This window comes from Bufo bufo, chromosome 1 (assembly GCF_905171765.1).
Source record: "Bufo bufo chromosome 1, aBufBuf1.1, whole genome shotgun sequence".
Taxonomy (NCBI): Eukaryota; Metazoa; Chordata; class Amphibia; order Anura; family Bufonidae; genus Bufo; species Bufo bufo.
Genome location: NC_053389.1, coordinates 394,607,292 through 394,632,029, shown reverse-complemented (window position 1 = coordinate 394,632,029; position 24,738 = coordinate 394,607,292). Strand labels below are relative to the sequence as shown.

At 46.6% G+C, this 24,738-nt stretch overlaps 1 protein-coding gene across 3 annotated transcripts in view; it reads right to left on the bottom strand.

Moving 5' to 3' along the window:
* LOC120977767 (E3 ubiquitin-protein ligase RNF14-like) overlaps window positions 1-24,041 on the bottom strand; it is a 152,822-nt gene extending 128,781 nt beyond the window's left edge. The window contains exon 1 of one of the 3 annotated variants that reach the window (XM_040405865.1): window positions 23,982-24,041. The gene's annotated coding sequence lies outside the window, so the exon portion shown is untranslated. The remainder of the gene's footprint in view (window positions 1-23,981) is intronic. The other 2 variants (XM_040405888.1, XM_040405879.1) reach the window with 2 other exon arrangements.
* Between the last annotated feature and the right edge of the window lie 697 nt (window positions 24,042-24,738).

The following is a 24,738-nucleotide window of genomic DNA, read 5'->3' as shown; positions in this document are numbered from 1 at the left end:
CTTTAAGCTCCTGCCGGCATGCTTCTCTAGTCAGGTTTGAAGTCACGGAGGCAGCGGCCTCCTTGCTTCAAGTCATGGTAACCATGCCCCCTTCCCTGCCCCTTCGCTGTGACTGACAGCCGGCAGTTCGGCAAAGCCAGCCGAACTGTCGTGCATAAGCGCTGTCAGTCACAGCGAAGGGGCAGGGAAGGGGGCTTTGCTCAACTCTACTGGCAGGTGCTGCGGGGTTCTGCATGTCAGTACAGAAGTGACACTACACTATGCTGACCTTAGATGACAGGTTCTCTTTAGCATTGGTTGTACGACAGGATAATCCAGCCTGTTATCCTGAGTATAGAGCGTAAATGACACCTTTTCTTATAGACCATAGAAACAGGGGATGACTTCATGACATACCCTTGCAAATGACAGTGTAATATTAAAGTGTTTTTTTCACAAATTAAAAAATCTAAAATATCCAAATTATTATACACAACAAAGTTTCGAACCATTTTATAGGTTGTAAAGAACTGTATTTTCGGCATTAAGAGTGGTACCTTGGAACCGAACCAGAGTTCGGGGAAAGTTTTTTTACAGTAGAAATTTATGAAGTTATTATTCTAAGTCTCACGAGACTAGGGTTGCACCGGGTATTGAATTATCGATACCCAATCAATACTTTTGTACTAGTATCGATTCGATACCAGTGTCATGGATGGAGAAGGGGAGGGAACACCAACCGACAACAAGAGGGAAGAGAAAAGAAACTAGGCCTGGAAACTAGGGGAAGAAAGCAGGTCACCTTCTAGTGTAACCCTAATCCAAGTCCTGACTACTAACAATATGAACAGACCTTGAAGGTAGGAATTTTCATATACAGGAACCTAGTACCCTAGCACAACATGTAGGGCCCAGAAAGTAATGACAGGAATTTGAGACAACCTGTTCCTTCCCAGATGAATGAACTGGAGTCTCCCTCAGGCCTAGTAACAAAAGACAGGGAAATACAACAATATACAAAAAGGGAAAACAAACACTTAATTCCGAAAGTAAATGGACGAGCAGGAACTCAGCAAAGGTCCACAAACCAGCACTTCCAATACCAGAATGGAGCTATCAACCACATAGCATGATGGGTGAGGCCAGATTAAATAGAGGAGTTGTAATGACCACTAAGCTACACCTGAGACAAGAGGTGTGGTCATTACCAGCATCAACACTGAAACAAGTGAAAACAAAGAGGCCGTCAGATCACATCACGTGCAGCCAGTCTCTTAGATCTTCTGACACCTGTCACAGGAGAGACCGTGACAGTACCCCCCTTCTACGGGTGGCCTCTGGACACCCAGGACCGACTTTATCCGGATGAGCTCTGTGAAAGCTTTTCACCAGACGACTAGCATTCACATCGGATGTTGGTACCCATGTCCTCTCCTCTGGTCCGTAACCCTTCCAGTGAACCAAATACTGAAGGGAACTATGGAGGACTCGAGAGTCCATTATCTTGGCGATCTGAAATTCCAGATTACCGTCCACCATGACAGGAGCGGGTGGCAAGGTTCAACAGGTTCGACATATCTTTTCAACAAAGACTTATGAAACACATTATGAATCTCAAGTGCCTGAGGAAGTTCCAGACAAAAGGCTACAGGGTTAAAAATGGCAGAGATTTTATATGGACCAATAAACTTTGGACCCAATTTCCAAGAAGGAACAGCCACACAGAATCACCCACTCTTAGGTTCGTATCATTCATACGTCTCCTTTCAGCCATACGTTTTATACTTCTTGCTCATATTCCTCAAGTTACTTTGAATTTTTCGCCATATAGATGACATGGATGAAGAAAATCATTCCTCTTCAGGAATACCAGAAGTCTCAGAACCAGAAAATGTGCCAAGCTGCGGGTGAAAGCCATATGCATCAAAAAACGTCGACTTATCAGTGGACTCCTGTCTACAGTTATTTATGGCAAACTCCACTAAAGAAAAAAATATGGACCACTCCTCCTGGTTCTCAGAGACAAAACATCTCAAGTATGTCTCCAGACTCTGATTCATGCGTTCCGTCTGTCCGTTCGACTGAGGATGAAAAGCCGAAGAGAAGGACAGTTGTACCCCCAGTCGAGTACAGAAAGCCTTCCAGAATTTGGAAACAGATCAGACACCACATCAGAGGAAATTACATGTAGCTTTACAATGTTATCGATAAACAATTGTGCAAGAGTTTTAGCATTAGGTAAACCTGGCAAGGCAATAAAGTGCGCCATTTTGGCACCACAATCACAGTCTTTCCAGAGGAACTAGGAAGGTCAGTGATAAAATCCATGGATAAATGAGTCCATGGTCTGGACGGGATGGGCAACGGAAGTAAAGATCCAGAAGGCCGAGTATGTGTCACCTTAGCACAAGCACAAGTGCTACAAGCTGACACATAACTCTAACACACTTACCCAACCCCGGCCACCAGAATCTACGAGAGATGAGGTCAACAGTGGATCTGCTCCCAGGGTGCCCCCTAAGCACCATACAGTGATGTTCCTCGAACACCTTGTGACGCAATTCCGATAGGAGAAACAATTACCCCGAGGGACAGGAATCTGGTGCATCTCCCTGGGCCTCTAACACCTCTGCCTCAAGATTAGGGTGTAGGGCGAATATAACCACCCCTTCAGACAGTATCGGACTTGGATCCTCAGAATCACCTCCCCCTGGAAAACTACACGACAGAGCATCTGCCTTGACGTTCTTAACCCCAGGACGATATGTGACAATGAAATTGAATCTGGTAAAGAACAATGACCATCTGGCCTGCCTCGGGTTCAGTCATTTAGCTGACTCCAAGTAAGCCAGATTTTTGTGATCAGTAAACACTTCCAACCAATGACACCATTCCTCAAAGGCCAACTTAATGGCCAGCAATTCTCTTACCCAAGTCATAATTTCTCTCTGCAGCAGAGAGTTTCTTAGAGAAGAAAGCGTATGGGCGCCATTTACTAGGTGACGGACCCTGCGACAGGACTGCTCCTACCCCTACCTCGGACGCGTGAACCTCCACAATGAACTGTTGTGACACATCTGGTTGCACCAATATACACTGAACAAAAATATAAACGCAACACTTTCGGTTTTGCTCCCATTTTGCATGAGCTGAACTCAAAGATCTGAAACATTTTCTACATACACAAAAGACCCATTACTCTCAAATATTGTTCACAATTCTGTCTAAATCTGTGTTAATGAGCACTTTCCTTTGTCGAGATAATCCATCCCACCTCACAGGTGTGGCATACCAAGGTGCTGATTAGACAGAATGAATATTGCACAGGTGTGCCTTAGACTGCCCACAATAAAAGTACACTCTGAAATGTGCAGTTTGATCACACAGCACAATGCCACAGATGTCGCAACTTTTGAGGGAGCGTGCAATTGGCATGCTGACGTCAGGAATGTCTACCAGAGCTGTTGCCAGTGCAATGAATGTTCATTTCTCTACCATAAGCCGTCTCCAAAGGCGTTTCAGAGAATTTGTCAGTACATCCAACCGGCCTCACAACCACAGACCACGTGTAACCACACCAGCCCAGGACCTCCACATCCAGCATGTTCACCTCCATGATCATCTGAGACCAGCCACCCGGACAGCTGCAGCAACAATCTGTTTGCATAGCCAAAGAATTTCTGCACAAACTGTCAGAAACCGTCTCAGGGAAGCTCATCTGCATGCTCGCTGTCCTCATCTGGGTCTGGACCTGACTGCAGTTCGTCGTTGTAACCGACTTGAGTGGACAAATGCTCACATTCAATAGAGTCTGGCACGTTGGAGAAGTGTTCTGTTCACAGAGGAGACCCTGTTTTCACTGTTCAGGGCAGATGGCAAACAGCGTGTGTGGCATTGTGTGGGTGAGCGGTTTGCTGACGTCAACGTTGTGGATCGAGTGGCCCATGGTGGCTGTGGGGTTATGGTATGGGCAGGCGTATGTTATGGACAACGAACACAGGTGCATTTTATTGATGTCATTTTGAATGCACAGATATACCGTGACGAGATCCTGAGGCGCATTGTTGTGCCATTCATCCACGATCATCACCTCATGTTGCAGCATGATAATGCACTGCCCCATATTACAAGGATCTGTACACAATTCCTGGAAGCTGAAAACATCCCAGTTCTTGCATGGCCAGCATACTCACCGGACATGTCACCCATTGAGCATTTTTGGGACGCTCTGGATCGGCGTATACGACAGCGTGTTCCAGTTCCTGCCAATATTCTGCAACTTCGCACAGCTATTGAAGAGGAGTGGACCAATATTGCACAGGCCATAATCAACAACCTGATCAACTCTATGCGACAGAGATGTGTTGCACTGCGTGAGGCAAATGGTGGCCACATCAGATACTGACTGGTTTTATGACCCCCCCCCCCCCCCCCCCCAGTAAGATAAAACTGAGCACATTTCAGAGTGGCATTTTATTGTGGGCAGTCTAAGGCACACCTGTGCAATATTCATGCTGTCTAATCAGCACCTTAATATGCCACACCTGTGAGGTGGGATGGATTATCTCGGCAAAGGAGAAGTGCTCACTAACATAGATTTAGGCCTCTTTCACACTACCGTTTTATTTTTTTTCATTTTGCAGGCCGTTTTTTGCGTTCTGTATACGGTCCGTATACGGAACCATTCATTTCAATGGTTCCGCAAAAAAAACGGAATGTACTCCGTATGCATTCCGTTTCCGTATTTCCGTTCCATTGAAAGATAGAACATGTTCTATTATTGCCCGCAAATCATGTTCCGTGGCTCCATTCAAGTCAACTGGTCCGCAAAAAAAACGGAACACATACAGAAATGCATCTGTATGTCTTTCGTATCCGTTCCGTTTTTGCGGAACCATCTATTGAAAATGTTATGCCCAGCCCAATTTTTTCTATGTAATTACTGTATACTGTATATGGCAATACGGAAAAATGGAACGGAACAACGTAACGGAAACAAAAAAACGCAACAAAGGATCCGTGAAAAACGGACCGCAAAACACTGAAATAGCCATACGGTAGTGTGAAAGAGGCCTTAGACAGATCTGTGAACAATATTTGAGAGTAATGAGTCTTTTGTGTATGTAGAAAATATTTCAGATCTTTGAGTTCAGCTCATGCAAAATGGGAGCAAAACCGTAAGTATTGCGTTTATATTTTTTTTCAGCGTAGGAGCAGAAGTGAAACACTCTTTCACCGCCGAAAAAGCTAAACTCCAAAAACCACATAAGCGCCTTCTGATTTTCGGGTTGATCCCAGTCCAATACAGCACGGACCTTTGCAGGATCGATACGAAGACCTGAAGCTGAGAGCAAGTAGCCCAAGAATTGCACTTCTTGAACTGCAAAAACACACTTCTCCATCTGTGCATACAATTTATTATCTCTTAGGATCTGTAACACCTGTCTCACATAATCCTAATGAGTCTCCATGTCTGGAGAATAAATTAATATGTCACCCAGATACACAACCACAAACCTCCCCACCAGATGATGAAAGATGTCATTAAGAAAATGCATCTTACATTCATCCCCCTCCTTGATCCTGACCAGATTATATGCCCCCCTTAGGCTACTTTCACACTTGCGTTCGGAGCGGATCCGTCTGGTGTCTGCACAGACGGATCCGCTCCTATAATGCAAACGATGGGATCCGTTCAGAACGGATCCGTCTGCATTATATTTCAGAAAAAATTCTAAGTGTAAAAGTTAGTCAGACGGATCCGTCCAGACTTTGCATTGAAAGTCAATGGGGGAAGGATTCGTTTGAAATTGCACCATATTGTGTCAACTTCAAACGGATCCGTCCCTATTGACTTGCATTGTAAGTCTGGACGGATCCGTTTGGCTCCGCACGGCCAGGCGGACACCCGAACGCTGCAAGCTGCGTTTGGGTGTCCGCCTGCTGAGCGGAACGGAGGCATTCTGAGCGGATCCGCATCCACTCAGAATGCATTGGGGCTGTACGGATCCGTTCGGGGCCGCTTGTGAGAGCCTTCAAACGGAACTCACAAGCGGAACCCCGAACGCAAGTGTGAAAGTAGTCTCAAAGAGGTTGTCGGGTCCCAAAATCTAAATTCTTTTTATTTGCTCCTAACATTTCATGTCTGAGCTTTCCTTCCCCCCTGGAAGACATCACATTATCCTGGCAGATCTGTTTACTTTCTCCCCTTCTTGTTTTGTTGAATACATAACTTTATTGATACACAAGCCTGGCTGCACTGCACAGAGATGAGTCACAGGCTGCACACACTCTGCACTGCCTGCAGCAGCTACTCCATCTTTAAAGGGTTTCTACCACCACATTTTGACCTAATTAGCTGTCAGACACTAGCGATCTGCTAGTGTCTGCTCTACCTAACCATGCTATTGTAATTCCTTTCTCTGCAGCGGTTACCCTAAAAAACGTAGTTTTACTGGTATGCAAATGAACCTCTAGGTGCTATGGGGGCGTCTTTTCAGCACCTAGAGGTTCCATCCACTCACCATTTCTGCCGCCCAGCGCGCTCCAGCCCGCCCCTCTCCTCTAGATTGACAGCCTACTCGCGCCTGCGCTGTGTGCTTCTGTATTCAGCACAGGCGCAGTGACTGTTGGACTGCTCCCTGCGCTGTAATCGGCGCAGGCGCAGTGAAGAATGCCGGCGCAGGGAGACAGTGACTGCGCCTGCGCCGAATACAGAAGCACACGGCGCAGGCGCGAGTAGGCTGTCAATCTAGAGGAGAGGGGCGGGCTGGAGCGCGCTGGGCGGCAGAAATGGTGAGTGGACGGAGCCTCTAGGTGCTGAAAAGACGCCCCCCATAGCACCTAGAGGCTCATTTGCATACCAATAAAACTACGTTTTTTATGGTAACCGCTGCAGAGAAAGGAATTACAATAGCATGGTTAGGTAGAGCAGACACTAGCAGATCGCTAGTGTCTGACAGCTAATTAGGTCAAAATGTGGTGGTAGAAACCCTATAACTCCTGTGTCTATCTTTCTACACCCAGACATCAATCTACTTCTCACTCAGTGCCTAAATCCCATCATGGACAGTCGACAGGCTCTTCCTTCACCATCTCCAGAGTGTAATAAACAGCTGGAATCAGCAAGCACATCCAAACACATCTGTATCTAATCCTATGACGTCCACAGTGCCCCCATAACAGTGACATCCACAGTGCCCCCATAACAGTGACATCCACAGTGCCCCCATAACAGTGACATCCACAGTGCCCCCATAACAGTGACATCCACAGTGCCCCCATAACAGTGACATCCACAGTGCCCCCATAACAGTGACATCAACAGTGCCCCCATAACAGTGACATCCACAGTGCCCCCATAACAGTGACATCCACAGTGCCCCCATAACAGTGACATCCACAGTGCCCCCATAACAGTGACATCCACAGTGCCCCCATAACAGTGACATCCACAGTGCCCCCATAACAGTGACATCCACAGTGCCCCCATAACAGTGACATCCACAGTGCCCCCATAACAGTGACATCCACAGTGCCCCCATAACAGTGACATCCACAGTGCCCCCATAACAGTGACATCCACAGTGCCCCCATAACAGTGACATCCACAGTGCCCCCATAACAGTGACATCCACAGTGCCCCCATAACAGTGACATCCACAGTGCCCCCATAACAGTGACATCCACAGTGCCCACAAAGGCACCCATGTGCCATCCACAGTGCCCATGTGGCATCAATAGTGCCCCGAATGACATCCAGAGTGCCCCGAATGACATCCAGAGTGCCCCAAAAGTGCCCATGTGCCATTCATAGTGCCCCTGACATCCACAGTACCCACAAGAGCACCCATGTGCCCCCCATGTGCCATCCACAGCTCCTCCAATGACCTCCACAGCATAGCGATCAGCCTCTGTGGCTGATCTCTATGCTTTACATCGCGCTGTACATGAGTCAGTACAGGCTTCACATAGAAGCCTGTAAACTCAGAAGACGGCCGGCGGTCCCGGCGCATGTGCAGTAGTGTGCAAGCGACGGGACAGAGGAAGGCCGGCAGGAGGCGGTGACGTCAGTGATGACGTTCTGTCCCCTGCCTCAGGCAGGAAAAGAAGAAGACGGCGCTGGACCAGAAGACTTAAAAAATGATTCAGGAGCAGTCACGTGACCGTGAAGAGAATCATAGGAAGGGCTGCGCTGTGGAGGGTAAGTATTGGTGTAATAACCTTCCCTCCACAGGTAATGAAGATGACCAATTTTCAAGTAGGGGCCGGAGAACCCCTTTAAGTCCTTGGCATCAACAATCTGGTAGAACAAATCCGGAATCAAAGGAAGGAGATAAGGATCACGGACTTCGATTGAGTAATTCGATTGAGCTCACGGAAGTCCAGACATGGCCTAAGGGTTCCTTTTTTTTTTTTTTTACAAAGAAAAACCTGCTGCCACTGGGGACTTGGAAGGTCTAATATGTCCCTTTGCCAAACTCTCAGTGATATACTCTCGCATGGCCACTCTTTTGGGTTCGGAAAGGTTGTACAACCTAGATTTGGGCAACTTAGCTCCGGGAATAAGGTTGATGGGACAATCATATTCCCGATGTGGAGGTAAATCCGGACATAAAAGAGGGTACAGTTTTAGTGGTTAAGACAAAAGGAAGGTATTAAGGCAGCTGTCAATGCAATAATCACTCAAATCAAGAATCTGTCTCGCTTGCCAATCGATGGTGGGATTATGTTTTCTTAACCATGGTAAACCCAGAACCAACGGAGCAGGGAGACCCTCCAGCACAAAACACGAAATGAATTCCTGATGAAAGTCAAGAACTCTCAATCGGATGTCATGCACCATCTTCGACAAACATTTCTGAGTAAGGGGAGTGGAATCAATAGCAAACACAGAAATATTTTTTTCTAATGCACTTGTTGTCAGTCAACCCGTGCATACGGACGTACTGAAAATCAATCAGGTTAACCCCTGCCTCACTGTCAATAAACACCTCAATTCCCACAGTCTGCAGACAGTTGAAATCGGGTACTACCAGTGACAGACAAAAGTAAGTTCTCTGACTCCCTTCTCACACCACCAAGCATCAGAATTAAACATCCTTTTTTTTTTTTTTTTGACGCAGAATGCATGGACACATTGACAAAATGTCCCCTTTGCCCGCAGAAAAAACATGCTACCTTCTTACGACTAATACTCTTGCCAAATTGCAAAAAAGAAAAGTCAGTCCTGTGTCCCAACACGGACAATTACTTGCGCTGCTGCTGGTCCCGGAGTAGTGTGGTAGGTCGTGCACACTGATAGGTACAATATGAAGGGTTGTGGAACCGCGCTGCTCTGGACTGTGTCTCCCGATAAACGTGGATGGCATAGGGTGAGCCCCTTTTCCCAGCACCCAAAGGATCCAATTCCCCACAGATCTCCTCTTCTAAGGGTTCAAATGGGATAGGCAGAATAGTGAAGCACCCTTTGCAATCTTTTGTTAAAAGGTTTTATTATACTCACAAGAGTTGGTAGACAAAAAGCATGTAATACAAATATCAGAACGTCAGGTTCCTGCCCGACCCGGGTTTCGCTGCCTCGCTTCTTCAGGGGCACTAACTGCGCATGCTTACACTCAGGCCCTTAAATAGCCCAGCTGATCTCAATCAATAAGCCGGTGTGATTCCGGACCATGCAGCAGTTTACAAAACACAATTATCTATCATAAATTTTCAGTTTATCATTAGCAATCCTTTATGTATTCACATCCGCATTAAATATACAAAATAAATAAAAAGGGAAATGACTCCCTCTGTTACAAAATCATCCACATATATATCCTTTTAGTTACCGCAATATTGCACATTATATTTCAGCCTTATTCCACATTAAAACTATACCATCAAATACCCAAAATTTCCTACAGCATACAGTATCTATATTGCCGTCCCTTATGCTCCACCCACTCCTAAAGCATAGTACCGGTATCCTCCACCCACTCCTATAACGTCATCCGGGTATCCTTGACCCCGCCTCCCTCCTCTGTCGTGCACAGCATGTGGCAACACCGTCCAATTAAACGGTCCGGCCGCCATGACGTCACCCACAGGTCCTTAAGAGGCCAGGTAAAGGAAAGCCAGATGCCGCTAACGGTAAGGACAAACTTCTATAACATATGATATATTGCCATCCCTTATGCTGCCCACTCCTGGATCCTAAATCAAATAATCTCCACCTGCTCCTATAACGTCATCCGGGTATCCTCGACCCCGCCTCCCTCCCCCGACGTGCACATCATGGGGCATCACCGCCCAGCCCCCATGACGTCACCCACAGGTCCTTAGGAGGCCAGGTAGAGGAAAGCCAGACGACGCTAATGGTAAGAACACATTACAGTATACATGGTTTCAAGTCAAATTCAATGTTTAGCCCACCTGGTTGTAGGGTTCCTAGTTGATAGATCCACTCTACCTCTTTTCTATTAATCTGTGCCAAAGCATCCCCTCCTCGCCAATGTTGTTTAACGCTTTCTACTCCGACAAATTTTAAGCCCCGCGGATTTTTTTCGTGCTTTAATTTAAAATGAGCTGATACACTATGGGTCATCAGGCCTTTTCTTATGTTACGCAGATGCTCTTGTATTCTGACTTTCAGCTTCCTGACCGTCCTGCCCACGTACTGGAGCCCACAAGGGCACTCCAGCATGTATACAATGCCCTCTTTTTCACATGAGCAATCTCCTCTTATGCGAAAATTAGCCCCATTCTTTTTGGATGTTACGGAATTAGTGTATCTCTGCCGTTCTTTCAAATTCCGATTCTTACACCCTGCGCAAAATCCGCACCAGGTAAATTTTCCTCCTTCTTTATGCGTCTTTATATTTATTGGGGGGATGGCACTATGTACAAGTTTTGTTCTAATGCTTGCTGCTTTCTTAAAAATAAAAGAGGGATTCGTAGGTATCGTTTTTCCTAGTATCGGATCATTCTTTAATATTCCCCAGTTCTTTTTTACCATTTTCTTAATGTTATCGGACATAGAACAGAATTTAGTTACAAAGGAGAATCTATAGTCCCTATCCACCTTTTTACTTATCCCTTTCATATGTTCCTTTCCTCCCCCTTTTTCTAGCTCCACATTCTGTATACACTCATCCAGACTAGCCTCATCGTAACCTCTTTCCAAAAACCTATCCTTTAATACCCCGCATTGTGTCCTATAGTCACTCGTCACTGTGCAATTACGGGCCATCCTTTTGAACTGACCTTTCGGTATGTTCTTGAGCCATGGGCCGTAGTGACAGCTCTTTGTATCGATGTAGGAGTTCACATCTGTTTCTTTGAAGTATGACTTAGTCATGAAACGGCCATCTTCTATCCGTATACACAGGTCTAAAAAGTTGACACTCACATTACTAATGTCCCCCACAAATCGCAGGTTCCAATCATTGTTGTTCAGCTGGCCAATAAACAGCTCAAGTCCCTCTCTTCCTCCTTCCCACACTAGGAGACAGTCATCAATATACAAGGAAGAGAGGGACTTGAGCTGTTTATTGGCCAGCTGAACAACAATGATTCTCATAAAAGACCAAAGCGTCCTTCAGCCTCTCAGACAATCCCTGACAGAATTGACTACCACTCTATATCCGTAAGCCCATCTTCTAAATTCAGAGCAATAGTTCTCCGCAAAACGCTCACCCTGCCTTAGGCCACGTAACTTGGTCTCGGCCAGCGAGATCCGATCCGGGTAATCGTAAATAAGGCCTAGAGATGTGAAAAATTAATCCATCGACAGGAGGGACTGTGATCCAAACAGCAGAGCAAACGCCCAATAATGAGCGTCCCCTTTAACCCCTTAACGACCCAGGAGGAGAATGCTCGACCGAAATCGCCCGCACTTAGCGCTAGAGGACGAGCGTTCTCGTCCTGCAGTCGTTCCTCCCCCCCCCCCCCCCCTGCGGTGCCGCGATCAGCGGCAGAGATCCGGCTGTTACTGACAGCCGGATCCCTGCTGCATCCACCAGCATCGGCGATAACGCCGATCCCGGTGGATTAACCCCTCATATGCCGCGGTCAGCGCTGACGGCGGCATATGGGAGGTTTGCGCTCCCTCACCTCATCCATCGGTCCCCACGCTGCTGTGGCGGGGACTCAATGGTTGCCATGGCAGCCCCAAGCCAAGCATGTATCGTGCTGCATTGAAACAGGGATCAGACCCTGTAATGTTGAAGTCCCAGAGTGGGACAAATAATAAATGTGAAAAAAAAAAAAGTTAATAAAATGTAAGTTTTACCAAAAAAAATAAAAGTTTCAAGTAAAAAAAAAAAAAAAAAGCGTCCTTTTCCAAAAATAAAGTAAAAAAAATTGTAAAAGACAGGGAAAAAACATAGACACATTAGGTATCGTCGAGTCCGTATCGACCAGCTCTATAAACATATCACATGACCTAACCCGTCAGATGAACACCGTAAAAAATTAAAAATAAAAACTGTGCTAAATAAACAATTTTTTTGTCACCTTACATCACAAAAAGTACAACAGCAAGCGATCAAAAAGGTGTACGCCCACCAAAATAGTAGCAATCTGTCACCTCATCCCGCAAAAAATTAGCCCCTACCTGAGACAATCGCCCAAAAAATTAAAAAAACTATGGCTCAGAATATGGAGACACTAAAACATCATTTTTTTTGTTTTAAAAAAGCTGTTATTGTGCAAAACTTACATAAATTAAATAAAAAAAGTATACATATTAGGTATCACCGCTTCCGTATCGACCGGCTCTATAAAAATATCACATGACCTAACCCCTTAGGTGAACACCGTAAATAAAAAAAATAAAAAACTGTGTTAAATAAACAATTTTTTGTCACCTTAAATAACAAAGTGTAATAGCAAGCGATCAAAAAGTCATATGCACCCCAAAATAGTGCCAATCAAACAGTCATCTCATCCCGCAAAAATCATACCCTACCCAAGATAATCGCCCAAAAACTGAAAAAACTATGGCTCTCAGACTATGGAAACACTAAAACATGATTTTTTTGGTTTCAAAAATGAAATCATTGTATAAAACTTACATAAATAAAAAAAAAGTATACATATTAGGTATCTAGAGTTGTTGCGATACCAAATTTTTGATTCGGTTTCGATACCATGAAAAAGTATTGCGATACTCGATACCATTCGATACCACGCGAAAAAAATAAACAAAAAAAGCCACGTGCATTCCTCATTTTTAAAAATGGCGAATCGCGCAGTTTTTATTTTATTTTTTCTGTTCCGGCATTCACCACCTAGATTTTTTTTTTATATTTTAATAGTTTGGACTTTTCTGACGTGGCGATGTAATATGTTTATTTATATATTTTATATGTGAAATTGGGAAAAGGGGGGTGATTTATACTTCATATTTTAGTGTTTGTTTTTTTTTTTCACTTTTTATTTAATAACTATTTCCCCCCTTAGGGGCTAGAACCTGGGATCTTTCATCCCTTTTCCTATTCACCCTGATAGATCTCTATCAGGGTGAATAGGACTCCACACTGTCCCTGCTGCTCTGTGCTTTGTGCACACAGCATCAGGGATGTTACCATGGCAACCAGGGCTTCTGTAGCGTCCTGGCTGCCATGGTAACCGATCGGAGCCCCAGGCTTACACAGCTGGGGCTCCGATCAGAAGCTGCCACTGCACCACCAATGAGGGGGAGTGGAGAGGTCCCTGTGGCCACTGCCACCAATGATTTTAATACTGGAGGGTTGAGAGGGGCCGGCGCACTGTGCCACCAATGATTTTAATGGGATGGGGGGATTGAGGGGGGGGGGCACACTGCACCACCAATGATTTTACCCCTTTATACAGGAGGCGGGTACTAGCAGATCAGCGGCAGTTAACTGCCGCTGATCGCAGCTCCCTGTCAGGGGCAGGGTGCCGGCAATGCGATTCTGCTGCCGGCACCCGCCTCCTGTATGTGTTAAAGACTGACTACTGTATATGAGTCCAGACTTTCACTATTAGGCCACACAGAGCGGCGCCCAGCGATGTCTCAGCACTCACCATTAGTCCTGGGCGCCGCTCCGTTCGCCCGCAGTGCCCCATTACTGTCTCCTCTCCTGCTCCACATGCTGCTGATTACTATCGGAGCGATGGGAGGAGACATCAGCTTCACTAGTGGGCGTTCCTTCTCCCTGGCTGTAGCGCTGTCCAATCGCAGCGCAGGGAAAAGGAACGCCCACTAGTGAAGCTGATGTCTCCTCCCATCGCTCCGATAGTAATCCTATCATTGGTGGCGCAGTGCGCCCGCCCCTCCTCCGCCCCTCTCTTCTCATTGCCGCCCCTCCTCCACCCCCTCTCTTCTCATTGCCGCCCCTCCTCCGCCCCTCTCTTCTCATTGCCGCCCCTCCTCCGCCCCTCTCTTCTCATTGCCGCCCCTCCTCCGCCCCTCTCTTCTCATTGCCGGCAGCGGCAGCAGCACAGGGGGAGGGAGGACAGCTTCCTTCTCCCCGTGCTGCTGAGAGAGAACATGAGCGCGCCGATAGCAGCGCGCTCATGTTCAGAGATACTAGACTGCGCAGAAGCGCAGCCCAGTATCGAAAAAACGGAAATCCCGGTATCGTATCGATACCGGGACAAAAGTATCGATTGGGTATCGAAATTTCGATACCCGCAACAACCCTATAGGTATCGCCGCGTCCGTGACAACCTGATCTATAAAAATACCACATGATCTAACCTGTCAGAAGAATGTTGTAAATAACAAAAAATAAAAACGGTGCTAAAACAGCTATTTCTTGTTACCTTGCCTCACAAAAAGTGTAATATAGAGCAACCAAAAATCATACACTCACCTAAAGAATTATTAGGAACACCATACTAATATGGTGTTGGACCCCCTTTTGTCTTCAGAACTGCCTTAATTCTACGTGGCATTGATTCAACAAGGTTCTGATAGCATTCTTTAGAAATGTTGGCCCATATTGATAGGATAGCATCTTGCAGTTGATGGAGATTTGAGGGATGCACATCCAGGGCACGAAGCTCCCGTTCCACCACATCCCAAAGATGCTCTATTGGGTTGAGATCTGGTGACTGTGGGGGCCATTTTAGTACAGTGAACTCATTGTCATGTTCAAGAAACCAATTTGAAATGATTCGAGCTTTGTGACATGGTGCATTATCCTGCTGGAAGTAGCCATCAGAGGATGGGTACATGGTGCTCATGAAGGGATGGGCATAGTCAGAAACAATGCTCAGGTAGCCCGTGGCATTTAAACGATGCCCAATTGGCACTAAGGGGCCTAAAGTGTGCCCAGAAAACATTACACCACCACCACCAGCCTGCACAGTGGAAACAAGGCATGATGGATACATGTTCTCATTCTGTTTACGACAAATTCGGAATCTACCATTTGAATGTCTCAACAGAAATCGAGACTCATCAGACCAGGCAACATTTTTCCAGTCTTCAACAGTCCAATTTTGGTGAGCTCGTGCAAATTGTAGCCTCTTTTTCCTATTTGTAGTGGAGATGAGTGGTACCCGGTGGGGTCTTCTGCTGTTGTAGCCCATCCGCCTCAAGGTTGTGCATGTTGTGGCTTCACAAATGCTTTGCTGCATACCTCGGTTGTAACGAGTGGTTATTTCAGTCAACGTTGCTCTTCTATCAGCTTGAATCAGTCGGCCCATTCTCCTCTGACCTCTAGCATCCACAAGGCATTTTTGCCCACAGGACTGCCGCATACTGGATGTTTTTCCCTTTTCACACCATTCTTTGTAAACCCTAGAAATGGTTGTGCGTGAAAATCCCAGTAAGGCCTCATGCACACGAACGTTTTTTTTCACAGTCCGCAAAAACAGGGTCCGTAGGTCCGTGATCCGTGACCGTTTTTTCGTCCGTGGGTCTTCCTTGATTTTTGGCGGATCCACGGACATGAAAAAAAAAGTCATTTTGGTGTCCGCCTGGCCGTGCGGAGCCAAACGGATCCGTCCTGAATTACAATGCAAGTCAATGGGGACGGATCCGTTTGACGTTGACACAATATGGTGCCATTTCAAACGGATCCGTCCCCATTGACTTTCAATGTAAAGTCCGGAGTCCCTTTTATACCATCAGATCGGAGTTTTCTCCAATCCGATGGTATATTTTAACTTGAAGCGTCCCCATCACCATGGGAACGCCTCTATGTTAGAATATACTGTCGGATATGAGTTAGATCGTGAAACCTCATTTCCGACAGTATATTCTAACACAGAGGCGTTCCCATGGTGATGGGGACGCTTCTAGTTAGAATATACTACAAACTGTGTACATGACTGCCCCCTGCTGCCTAGCAGCATCCGATCTCTTACAGGGGGCCGTGATCAGCACAATTAACCCCTCAGGTGCCGCACCTGAAGGGGTTAATTGTACTATCATATCCCCCTGTAAGAGATCAGGGCTGCCAGGCAGCAGGGGGCAGACCCCCCCCCCTCCCCAGTTTGAATATCATTGGTGGCCAGTGCGGCCCCCCCCCCCCCCTTCTTCCCTCCATTGTAATAAATCGTTGGTGGCACAGTGTGCGCCCCCCCCCTTCCTCCCTCTATTGTAATAATTCGTTGGTGGCACAGTGTGCCCCCCCCCGCCCCCCCCTTCCTCCCTCTATTGTAATAATTCGTTGGTGGCACAGTGTGCGCCCCCCCCCCCCCTTCCTCCCTCTATTGTAATAAATCGTTGGTGGCAATTATTGGCCCCCCTCCCTCTATAGCATTAACAACATTGGTGGCCAGTGTGCGGCCTCCCATCTTGCGCCCCCCCCCCCCCCCCCCCCCGATCATTGGTGGCAGCGGGTTACTAGCAATAGTACAAGATTCATACTTACCTGGGAGCTGTGATGTTCGTGTCCGGCCGGGAGCTCCTCCTACTAGTAAGTGACAGTTCATTTAGCAATGCGCCGCACAGACCTGTCACTTACCAGTAGGTGGAGCTCCCGGCCGGACACGAACATCGCAGCAGCAGCCTGGAGCAGGTAAGTATGAATCTTCTACTATTGTACTATTGCTAAGTAACCATGGCAACCAGGACTGTAGTAGCGTCCCGGTTGCCATGGTTACCGATCGGAGCCCCAGCGATTAAACTGGGACTCCGATCGGAACTCCGCTGCCACCAATGATGGGGGGGGGGGGGGGGAAGAGATGGGAGGCCGCACACTGGCCACCAATGTTGTTAATGCTATAGAGGGAGGGGGGGGCGATGGGGGGCGCACACTGTGCCACCAACGAATTATTACAATAGCGGGAGGGAGGGGGGGGGCGCACACTGTGCCACCAACGATTTATTACAATAGAGGGAGGGGGGAGGGGCCGCACTGGCCACCAATGATATTCAAACTGGGGAGGGGGGGGGGGGGAGGGTCTGCCCCCTGCTGCCTGGCAGCCCTGATCTCTTACAGGGGGCCGTGATCAGCACAATTAACCCCTTCAGGTGCCGCACCTGAAGGGGTTAATTGTGCTGATCACGGCCCCCTGTAAGAGATCGGGTGCTGCCAGGCAGCAGGGGGCAGTCTTGTACACAGTTTGTAGTGTATTCTAACTAGAAGCGTCCCCATCACCATGGGAACGCTTCTGTGTTAGAATATACTGTCGGTTCTGAGTTTTCACGAAGTGAAAACTCAGCTTTGAAAAAGCTTTTATGCAGACGGATCTTCGGATCCGTCTCTATAAAAACTAACCTACGGCCACGGATCACGGACACGGATGCCAATCTTGTGTGCATCCGTGTTCTTTCACGGACCCATTGACTTGAATGGGTCCGTGAACCGTTGGCCGTGAAAAAAATAGGACAGGTCATATTTTTTTCACGGCCAGGAAACACGGCTCACGGATGCGGCTGCCAAACGGTGCATTTTCCGTTTTTTCCACGGAACCATTGAAAGTCAATGGGTCCGCGAAAAAAAACGGAAAACGGCACAACGGCCACGGATGCACACAACGGTCGTGTGCATGAGGCCTAACTGAGCAGATTGTGAAATACTCAGACCGGCCCGTCTGGCACCAACAACCATGCCACGCTCAAAATTGCTTAAATCACTTTTCTTTCCCATTCTGACATTCAGTTTGGAGTTCAGGAGATTGTCTTGACCAGGACCACACCCCTAAATGCCTTGAAGTTTGGTTGACTAGATAATTGCATTAATGAGAAATAGAACAGGTGTTCCTAATAATTCTTTAGGTGAGTGTATGTACCCTAAACTAGTACCAACAAAACTTCCACCCTATCCCGTAGTTTCTAAAATGGGGTCACTTTTTTGGAGTTTCTACTCTAGGGGTGCATCAGGGGGGCTTCAAATGAGACATGGTGTAAAAAAAAACAGTCCAGCAAAATCTGCCTTCCAAAAAACGTATGGCATTCCTTTCCTTCTGCGCCCTGCCGTGTGCCTGTACAGCAGTTTACGACCACATATGGGGTGTTTCTATAAACTACAGAATCAGGGTCATAAATATTGAGTTTAGTTTGGCTGTTAACCCTTGCTTTGTAACTGGAAAAAAAATATTAAAATGGAAAATCTGCTAAAAAAGTGAAATTTGGAAATTGTATCTCTATTTTCCATTAATTCTTGTGGAACACCTAAAGGGTTAACAACGTTTGTAAAATCAGTTTTGAATACCTTGAGGGGTGTAGTTTCTAGAATGGGGCCATTTTTGGGTGGTTTCTATTATGTAAGCTTCACAAAGTGACTTCAGACCTGAACTGGTCCTTAAAAAGTTGGTTTTTGAAAATTTCTGAGAAATTTCAAGATTTACTTCTAAACTTCTAAGCCTTGTAAAGTCCCCCAAAAATAAAATGTCATTTCCAAAATGATCCTAACATGAAGTAGACATATGGGAAATGTAAAGTAACTATTTTTGTAGGTATTAATATTTATTATAGAAGTAGAGAAATTGAAACTTGGAAATTTGCTAATTTTTCCAAATTTAGTATTTTTTTTATAAATAAAAATGATTTTTTTTTTTACTCCATTTTACCAGTGTCATGAAGTACAATATGTGACGAAAAAACAATCTCAGAATGGCCTGGATAAGTCAAAGCGTTTTAAAGTTATCACCACATAAAGTGACACTGGTCAGATTTGCAAAAAATGGCCTGGTCCTGAAGGTGAAAATAAGCCCGGTCCTTAAGGGGTTAAGCAACGAAATTATTATACCAACTCTTTGACTTTCATCCCCAGATAAGTATGGCTGTAGCTTAAAATACAATTTGCACAACTCTCTGAACCAAATGAAATTATCACTTCCCCCGGAAAACCTGTCCGGGAGGGCAACCTTAGGTTCAGGACAGGCCTGGTAACTACTACTGGAACCAGCCGCCTGTGGTCTTTGGATCTGCGAGACTGTCGTGCGGAGGCTAGCTACCACCAAAGACAGCCCCTGCAGCTAACCCTAATCCAAGTCCTGACTACTAACAATATGAACAGACCTTGAAGGTAGGAATTTTCATATACAGGAACCTAGAACCCTAGCACAACCTGTAGGGCCCAGAAAGTAATGACAGGAATTTGAGACAACCTGTTCCTTCCCAGATGAAGGAACTGGAGTCTCCCTCAGGCCTAGTAACAAAAGACAGGGAAATACAACAATATACAAATAGGGAAAACAGACACTTCCAATATCAGAATGTAGCTATCAACCGCATAGCATGATGGGAGAGGCCAGACTAAATAGAGGAGTTGTAATGACCACTAAGCTACACCTGAGACAAGAGGTGTGGTCATTACCAGCAACAACACTGAAACAAGTGAATCCAAAGAGACTGTCTGATCACATCACGTGCAGCTAGTCTCTTAGATCTTCTGACACCTGTCACGGGAGAGACCGTGACAAACGGGATTTGACATTTACCAGTACTAGTATCAGAGAACATTGCTTGCTGCTCTCAGTGCGCTCCATGTTCTCCTCAGCAGCACAGGGGAGAAGGAAGCAATCTCTCCCTCTCCCTGTGCCGCTGCTGCCAATAAGAGTGACAGGAGGGGAGGGGCTGTGGCCACTGCGCCACCAATGATAATGCACCCATTAATACAAATACAGGAGGCGGGTGCCGGCGGCAGAATCACATAGCCGGCATCTGACCTCTATGACAGGGCACTGCGATCCGCGGCAGTTAACCCCTCCGCAGATCGCAGTTCCCTGTCATAGAGGTCGGGTGCCAGCTATGTGATTCAGCCGCCAACACCCGCCTCTTGTATTTGTATTAAAAGGTTACTTATCTTCATTGGTGGCGCAGTGTGCCCTCCCCCCCCTTCCCCCAGTACTAAAAACATTGGTGGCGCAGTGCACCCCCCCAGTATTATAATCATTGGTGGCAGTGGCCACAGAGTCCCCTTAGCCCTCTTCATTGGTGGTGCAGTGGCAGTTGTGATCGGAGAGTAATCGCGGGGCTCCGATCGGTTACCGTGGCAGCCAGGACACTACTGAAGCCCTGGCTGCCATGGTAAGCTCCCTGCTGCTGTGTGCACAAAGAACTCTATTAGGGTGAATAGGACAAGGGATTAAAAGATCCCAGGTTCTAGCCCCTAAGGCCCCTTTCACACAAGCGAGTTTTCCGCACGGTTGCAATGCGTGACGTGAATGTGTAGCACACGAACTGAATCCTGACCCATTCATTTCAATAGGTCTGTGTACATGAGCGTTTTTTTTTCACGCATCAGTTCTGCATTGCGTGAAAATCGCAGCATGTTCTATATTCTGCCTTTTTCACACAGCCCTGGCCCCATAGAAGTGAATGGGGTTGCGTGAAAAACGCATTGCATCCACAAGCAAGTGCGGGTGTGATGCGAATTTTACTGATGGTTGCTAAGAGATGTTGTTTGTAAACCTTGGGACGTTCCATAAAAAGGAATTTTTTCACGTGGTATCGAATGGTATTGAGTATTGCAATACTTTTTTATGGTATCGAAATCGAATAAAAATTTTGTTATCGTGACCACTCTACACCAGACTTCGTGAAGTAATAACTTCGGCTCATATGAGCCAATACATTGTAATACTGTACGGAGCTCCTGTTCCGTACAGTATTCAAATGAAGTATTATGCAAATCAACTTCAGATGTTTCATCTGAAGTCGATTCGCTCATCCCTAATTATGAGGTCACATTTACTGAAATCTTAACAGGCCAAGTTATACGTTCTTTGATATCACCTTCACAATTCTGGAATCCATTGAACTTTTGAGTTGTTGGGAGTTTCTGCGTCAATTTCTTTGCAGGGTGTCAGGATAGCCTCCCAGAGCTGCTGTTTTGATGTGAACTGCCTCTCACCCTCAGACCTTTTACTTGAGGATACTCCAGAGGTTCTCAATAGGGTTGAGGTCAGGGGAGAATGGTGGCCGCACCCTGAGCCAATGACTCAGAGGTATTCTTTGCAGCATGAGATGGTGCATTGTCATGCAGGAAGATGAATTTGCTATGGAAGGCACGGTTTGTCTTTTTGTTCCATGGAAGAAAGTAGTCAGCCAGAAACTCTATATACTTTGCAAAGGTCATTTTCACACCGTGCGGGACTCTAAAGGTGCCTACCAGCTCTTTCCCCATGATTCAAAACATGACTCCGCCACCTCCTTACTGATGTCCTTACTCATGTCACAGTCTTGTTGGGACATGGTGGCCATCCACTACTCCATCCATCTGGATCATCCAGGGTTGCAATGCACTCATCAGTAAACAAGACTGTTAGAAAATTAGTCTTCATGTATGTCTGGGCGCACTGCAACCATTTCTGCTTCTGAGCACTGGTTAGGGGTGGTCAAATAGTAGATTTATGCACAACTACAAGCCTCTGGAGGATCCTACACCTTGAGGTTCGCAGAACTCTAGAGGCACCAGCAGCTTCCGCCCGGCAGTGTGTTCGGTGACGTCACCGACTCTGATGGGCAGGCTTTAGCGCTGCCCTAGCCGTTTTATTGGCTAGGGCAGCGCTAAAGCCCGCCCATCAGTGCAGGTGACGTCACCGGGCTTCCTGGCAGCCCCATCGAGAGCCCCGGTAAGTCACCGGAACTCCTAAAAATGACTTTGCTCTGCGTGATTTAGCGCAGGGCAAAGAAGAGCATCGGAGCATGAACTGCTCTGATGCTCAAGTCGGGGGGGCTGCCTGGGTGAAAATGGGGGTATGTCCGGGTTCAGCTCTGAACCCGGACAACCCCTTTAATCCAATGAATTTCTCTAGCAGAAACCTTTCACATTATGCCTTTAACCCTCTGTGCTCTGAATCAGCCACAAATCTCTTCACAGTACGAGTGCAAGCACGGCCACGGCTGCTGGATTGCAGGGTGGTCGCAACCATGGAAACGACCAGTATATAAGGTGATGGAAAAATGAATAAAACCAGCAAAGGAGGCAATATGGACAATCACAATACATTAGTAAGTGCCTTGTATTAACTTCCTCTATATTATAAATGCCATTTGCTGAAGTGACACAGCCCTTTAAGTGTTCATGAAATATCTAATGTTTTAATATTTTGTCCAAAGCATAGCACTATTTGACAGTTTTCGGCAGCAGAAAGATTCCTTTTCTTTCCTATATTGCTTGAAACCTGTGGCATGCTTAATAATATGGAACGTCTTTCTTAGGCCTCTTGCAGATGAGCGTAGCGGATAAAGTCTGGGTGCAACGCGGGTGCGTTCCTAGAAAATCGTGCGATTCTGCAAGCAAGTTCAGTGAGTTTTGTTTGCGATTGCGTTCCGTTGTTCAGTTTTTTTCCGCGTGAGTGCAATGCGTTTTAATGCATTTTGTATGCGTGTGATAAAAACTGAATGTTTACTAACAACATCTATTGGCAACCATCCGTGAAAATCGCATCCGCACTTGCTTGCAGATGCGATGCGTTTTTCACGCAGCCCCATTTATTTCTATGGGGCCTGTGTTGCGTGAAAAACGCAGAATATAGAACGTGCTGCGAATTTCACGCAACGCACCACTGTGTGTACCAGCCTAGAACCCAGCGCACAGGCGGATATGACAGCATTCTACCATGTACCACTGTGTGTACCAGCCTAGAACCCAGTGAACAGGCGGATATGACAGCATTCTACCATGTACCACTGTGTGTACCAGCCTAGAACCCAGTGAACAGGCGGATATGACAGCATTCTACCATGTACCACTGTGTGTACCAGCCTAGGACCCAGCGAACAGGCGGATATGACAGCATTCTACCATGTACCACTGTGTGTACCAGCCTAGAACCCAGCGAACAGGCGGATATGACAGTATTCTACCATGTACCACTGTGTGTACTAGCCTAGAACCCAGCGCACAGGCGGATATGACAGCATTTTACCATGTACCACTGTGTGTACCAGCCTAGAACCCAGTGCACAGGCGGATATGACGGCATTCTACCATGTACCACTGTGTGTACCAGCCTAGAACCCAGTGAACAGGCGGATATGACGGCATTCTACCATGTACCACTGTGTGTACCAGCCTAGAACCCAGTGAACAGGCGGATATGACGGCATTCTACCATGTACCACTGTGTGTACCAGCCTAGAACCCAGTGAACAGGCGGATATGACAGCATTCTACCATGTACCACTGTGTGTACCAGCCTAGGACCCAGCGAACAGGCGGATATGACAGCATTCTACCATGTACCACTGTGTGTACCAGCCTAGGACCCAGCGAACAGGCGGATATGACAGCATTCTACCATGTACCACTGTGTGTACCAGCCTAGGACCCAGCGAACAGGCGGATATGACAGCATTCTACCATGTACCACTGTGTGTACCAGCCTAGGACCCAGCGCACAGGCGGATATGACAGCATTTTACCATGTACCACTGTGTGTACCAGCCTAGGACCCAGCGCACAGGCGGATATGACAGCGTCAGGGAAGATTGCATAAGCGTCTGTAGCTTACATAGCTTCACTGCTCTGCCTTCCCTCCTCCGGGCGTTACATGTCTCCCACAGATCCCAGGCGCCATGTAATCTCACCCTACACAGACACCCCATCAGAATGCATTGACCTGGGTGGGTTTGTGTCACTCACCGGCTCTCCAGTTCACAGGGTGTGAAGCAGCAGTTCACAGGAACTTCCACAGTACACATTCTCCTCACAGTCACAGCGCCACCTGCAGTACAGGAGGACTCCCGACATCTTGTGTGATAAAAATGTAGATATGTCGTACAGTCCAGAATTTTTATACAGTCATATACCGTAATAAATAAAATAATGCCATAGTGTGCAAATGGGTGCCATACTGACACAATATGTGGTGCTATACACTGCACAAATTCCTGTGCCATATTCTGTAGCAATTGCAATACCTTAAAAGTGTATTCAGATGTAGGTGAAGCGCCTGCATAGGAAAAAAAAAAACATGTGATTTTGTTCATTTTATGTGGTTATGGTTTTTACAGGGAAAAAACACATTGGGGGTCATTTAATAAGACTGACTTAGATTCCCCACATGCTGCCATAAGATTCAACTAATTTATGATGAGGCGTGCACTTCGTCATAAATTGGGCACATCTACAGCAGTTTGTTCGTCTGGTGTGAAAACTAGTAGTTGTTCGCCAACACTACGCTTCTTTTCAGGCATAAATGTTCCAGGCGTAAATTTGCCATGGCCGCCACAGCCCCCGACACGCCCCCGCTATGCCTCTGTCCTGCCCAAATGTCAAACACCAAAAAGCTGTGCAAATAAATAAGGACAAGTCCCTTCATAAATTACCCCCATTGAGGCCTCCGGCACGTGACCACAAATGTATTTTGGTCCATAATCCACGGAGCTTCAAAATATGG